At 57.8% G+C, this 5,238-nt stretch overlaps 1 long non-coding RNA gene across 1 annotated transcript; it reads right to left on the reverse strand.

Moving 5' to 3' along the window:
* Positions 1-761: 761 nt before the first annotated feature.
* Positions 762-3,901, reverse strand: LOC118527147 (uncharacterized). Its single transcript, XR_013448703.1, has 4 exons — positions 3,773-3,901; positions 2,449-3,236; positions 1,400-1,522; positions 762-924 (listed from the first exon to the last, which is right to left on the reverse strand). It is a non-coding gene; the product is annotated as an uncharacterized LOC118527147 (long non-coding RNA).
* Positions 3,902-5,238: the final 1,337 nt, after the last annotated feature.

The raw sequence follows: 5,238 nt of genomic DNA on the forward strand, positions 1-5,238 counted from the left end.
CCCCCCGGTTCCCTACTAATGCGTGCACACCATGGACAAACCCAGCTTGGGGCCAACAAACTGCAACTGGGTGCACAAAGACTGGTACTAGGAACCAAATGCTGGCTTATTAATTTACTGACAGAGCCATGGTCCCCAGGCACCTGGACACATCTCTCCTGGTGGCTTCAGAATCAAATGACCGAGTATGGGATCAGAACAAGGCCAAGGCATTGGATGATTTCAACAGCTGGATGATAGCCTGAGGCATCCATGCCACCTCAGGACAACCCAGCCCCATGGCCTGACCCGTGAGGTTTCTGGGACAGAGCACCAACTGTCCTGCACAGCCTAGAGACCCAGCCCCAAGCTGGGTCTCCCTGGAAGCCCCATTCATAATGAGGGAGAAGTCTTCCCTCTGTTGGCATTCCCCCCCACCCCACCCCGGCAGAAGACAATGCAGTTAGGTCCCTAAAATGCATTTGCAATCTTATCTGTCCTTCTGAGATTTCACCCAGGTCTCCTTAATTGGATTTGGGATATTTACAGACAGACAGTCTCCTAGGTAATTTCTACAGAGGGCTAATATCCTCTCCTAAACCGTGTTTCTTCCTAATTGAATTCTCAGAAGGCGATGTTAACTTCAAGGTACTTGGCTGTCAGGCCCAAGTCCCGCCCACGTGGGGCAGTATTAAGGCACAGAGGAGGAAAGCGTAGATCCAAATAGTTCCACCTCTAAATGGCGCAAAACCCAGTAGGGAAAACAAAATCAGCACGTGCGGTACAGTCGAAGAACGATCCAGTGCTGAGCGGTGTGTCTGTGTGGGTCTGATGGTAAGAGCGTTCAAGTTCACAGGAGAGACAGCTTCGGGTGGCCTGGAGGAGGCTGGAAAGCCTTTGGGGGAAAGGTAGGATCCAAGCTTCCTTGGGAGGCTCTGTGAAGGGCTGATTTACATAAGAACAGCAGGGGAGATGGGTGGGAAAATGTGAAATCAGATGGTGTAGATGGAGGGGACAGATAGGGCAGAAGAAGATCCTGTCCCCATCATGAATGCCTTCCCACTTTCCTTCTTTCACCCACTGTTCCTGCTGATCTTCCCCAAACAGGAACTGGGTTTGTGGAGAAGCCCAGCAGGCCTAGGGAGGCCCTGCAATTAACACAGACCTGGCGGGTGCCCATCCCCCCAAGTGCACCGCTACCCCGCACACCCACCCCCTCGCACACAAGCCCGCCCGGGCCAGCCGTCCAGCTGCAGCGCTAACACCCACTGGCAGGAAAGCCCTGTCACAGAGGGAGGGCAGGGGAGCCCCTGCCCCAGACCAGAGGTGACAGCCTTCCACCTGCTGCCCCAACTGAGGGCCTGATTCAGCCCGGAAACCAGCTCAGTGTGCCAGACACGACAGGACCTCCTCCCCTTACCTACAGCCCCTTGGGGTTCGCAGAAGTGACAACAGGGAGTTTCCGTGTTAGGGGCTTTCCATCCGGGATCTGCTGCTGCCTCCCTCCTCGGCCACTGCCGCAGAGTGCGTGGGGTGCCACTTCCTGAAAGGATAAACACTTGAAGACGTAGGTCCCCTGAGCCTGTCCTGAGCGCTTAGTCTACTTGATCCATCCAGAGCAGAATGGGTTCCTCAGCACGAGTCTAAAGCAGGAGCTCAGAATGAGACGCCCCCCAAATTTCCTAGACCCCAAAGCTCTCCTGTTGGTCTCTCTGTAATTCCACTGGTGTCCCCTCTGAAGGAGCTAGATCTTGGAAATGTGACAGTTGCCCTTCTGCTTCCCCAGAGCGCCCGATCCTTTGACAGAGGTGGCCGGTGCAGGGCGGAGGGCTCAGGAGGCGGGAGAGGTCTCCAGCCGCAGGGCCCCGAGCTCCCGCCGACCCTGGCATGACCCACAGAGGCCGTCTGGGTCTGGGGCCAGCCCTCCAGGGTGGTGAGCTGGCAGGTTGGGCTGCACTCTGGGAAAGAGGGAGTATGCCTCAGGGAGCTAGTTGTCGGTTCAGGCTGTGAATAACGGGGGCCTCATCACCACCCCAGAGCTGCAGGGGCAGGAGTACCCGGCGCAGGGACTGACTAAGAGAGCAGGTCTGGGCGGGTGGGTGACGGGCAGGGAGCAGGGAGGCTCCACCAGGAACCTACACACAGGGCAAATCCTTCGGCCTGCTCTTTGGTGTTCTCCCTTCCCAGGCCCTTCTCCCCACATGACTCTGCTTTTCCAGGCTGACACGACCTCCCCGTCCTCTCCACCGGGCCCCTCTGCCTTATCGCAAAGATTGGGCCCCTGGACCCTTCGCTGCCTGCCCCAGGCCTCAGATCTCGCTTGGCTGGATGCCTGATTTCCTGTATCACTCAAGAGGCATTTGGCACACCCCTTCTCTGAAATCCTTGTCTTTATGACTGCCTTTCTCCAGAACAGGGCCCTAAATCCCTCCAGGGCCAGAGCCCTATCTCCAGCCCCAGCACATTTACCTGCCCCACGGGCAGAAAGGGCAATAAAAGCAGCTCTCCGTGAGAGCTTGCTGATGACAGTTAGGATAGTGACATCTTGCAGATCCAGTTCGCGGGCTGGCTCTCACAGGGGCCTTCCTGAGCATTTCATGTGTCCCTCTTCTAAGGCATTCGAGGCCCGTTCTGGCTTCTCTGGCCCTGAAGTTGAAGACAGTGCTTCCGTGCCTGGGACCAGCTTTTCATTTCCTCTCGGCCTTCTCCACCCATCTCAAAGTCGAGCCTGAAGTCCAGGGTCAACAGATAACCAGCCCACAAACATGAACGGCGCCCAGAAAGTGCTAACGGAGCAGATGGGTCAAAGGACAGTGTGGCACGTCCTCCTCCCCAGCCCCCTCCAGAGGCTACGGCTCCCTGTCACCAGGCGACCCAGGTTCAAGGCCTCGGGGAAGAGTCAGGCAGATTCTTTCTAGTGCGACGAGATCCCTTGCCTCCAAAAGCCACCTCGGAGCCACAAGGGTCTGAAATTGCACACCACTCGCTGGGGTGGTCTAAGGTTGTAATCTCGGTCCCAGGGAGGAGCCAGTGAAGACAAACCAGCATCCCAGGATTCTGATTCAAGATTCAAATCATCAGCGGTGCGCCTGGCTCTCAGGACTTTTCAAACGCTCCTGGGTAAGCCTGAGGTGAAGCTGGGGCGGACAGCCACTGGACCAAGACCAGAAAGTCACCATTCCCGAGCAAGTGTGGCCGGGGAGAGTGTGAAACCATCACGGCTTGAGTGGGAACCAGTTCCTTGCTCAGCAGCTGCTCTGGGGGAAGGAAGGAGCCAGGGGTGAGAAGGGGAGCTGTGGGTCATAGTAAGGGAGAAGCCTGGGCCCATCCTGGGTTGGGGGCTTAGGGGAACAGACGTGCAGGGGACCCCAGGGGGACAGCTGAAGCACTGAAAAACAGTATGGAAGCAGGTTAAGAGCTAGGGGTGCTGGAACCAGCTCCTCTCGTTAGCTGAGTGACCTCAAGCAAGAGATCCAGCACCCCTGTGTGTGGGTCTCCTGTGGATCGGGACAGTGCCACTCCTGGTCTCTGAGCCGGATGAGAATGAACGCAGCTATTGAGCGTACAACAGGGCCTGGCAGACAGCCACCCTTCTGCACAACTTAGCTAGCGGTACCGCTGCAGTATGGGGAAGGGACATTTCCCCCTAACCTCTAAAGAAGAGGCATACAGACCCCAGCGCCTTAGGAATGAATGGATGTGCAGGTCTGAAACTGCCTGAACCCATCAACAGGGGCGCCCACGTATCCAGACAGCCTGGCAGGGGTTTTCAGACGCTCAGCATCCTTCTTACCCCAGCCTCACCAGCGTGGGATGCTGCCATGCATCCCAGGGGCACTGCGGTGTTCTTGGGATGTCTCTTTCCATCTCTTTCAGCTGTCAGTTCTTCTGGGCTCTGAACAAAGAAGAAAGCTCGCCCTCTGGCAGGGCACACAGTGGGGGACCCTAAGCTGGCCTCCACACTGGCCTGGCTTCCTTCATCCCACATGGAGCTCCCACAGGCTCCGATCTCCACAAATCCTGCCCTAGAACCTAGAGTTGTCTTACTTGGTTTCCGGCAGCCCACTGGCCATTTGGGGCTGGGGCTATCCCAGCCTCAGCATGGCTGGTCTTCTTTGCCAAATACTCTTTCAGTTCTGCCTTTGGCCTCCCTCTGATCTTCCTGACCTTGACAGGAGATCCTGTTTTTCCCCTGTAAGAGCTCATCTGCCTTAGAAGGCCAGAAAGGGGGCAGGGGACCATTACTCCCAGTTGTCCCAAAGCAGGACCCAGACCTCTAGCTTTCCATGCCAGCATCCCTACCTGGAAGACAGTTCATGATGGGGCTTCCCCAGGCTGGGGGTTGTTTACCTGCTTGGGGCAGGAAGGCCCTGTCCCTTTCCTTGCCCCCTTGCTCTCTGGAGGGTGACTCGGTCTCCCGTGTATTGTTTTCTTTCCGGTGGAATTTTGCTCTTGAGGACTCAGTGTTCTGTGTTACTACTCCACGGCTACCACCACCACCGGGCCTCACATCCTGGTTTCCTCCTGTCCAGACAGCCCTGGCCGCCGGCCAGGACCTCGACCATTCGTGGCGAGGACGGGGGTTGAGGACAGCGAAGGGGGAAGCAGGAAGCGGGAAGCTGACCATCCTCCTTGGTCAGGGCCTCGGGCCTCTTCTGTGGGGCCTGCAGTGTGTCCGCTGTGGGTGGGCAAGCCCTCCCCCACTGCGGTGGGCCGTGTGAGCCCAGGGAGCAAGCCTGGGGGGACACATGAGGAGGTTTCACACAGAAGGGAACACACCCTACGACCTGGGACTTCATAATCCCCAACTGGTTTCCCCTGAGATTTGGCGCAAGACACGCCCTGGCTCTAAGGGAGTCAAGGAGGCCTGCTAGACAGGCCAAGACTGAGGCCAGTCTCCAATGGGGGTCGCAGGGCAGGGGGCGGGGGTAGAGGCGATAGACAAGACTGTCCGGCCTGTGCCGACTCCCCTGCCCATGGCACTTCCCGTGGGGTTGCATAAGGTCAGGAGAAGGGGCAGGTGTGGATGGGGGTGGTTCCTGCCTCCTCTTTGCTGCCCTAGACGCTGTCCCACACGGTGGCTCCAGGAAAGAGCCCAAGTGCGATTCCTGGGGTGTTAAATGCACCCCAGGTCAGCCTGCCCTGCCAGCCCCGGAGCCCTTGTCAGGTCTGAACTGCTTCACCTTGCCACCTCGGCTCCCTTCACCCCTGCAGCCCCGCTTCTCCCGCCAGCACCCCCACCCCCAAGGTAGAGCTGTG

The sequence above is a fragment of the Halichoerus grypus genome, chromosome 6 (assembly GCF_964656455.1).
Source record: "Halichoerus grypus chromosome 6, mHalGry1.hap1.1, whole genome shotgun sequence".
In the NCBI taxonomy this organism is placed as follows: Eukaryota; Metazoa; Chordata; class Mammalia; order Carnivora; family Phocidae; genus Halichoerus; species Halichoerus grypus.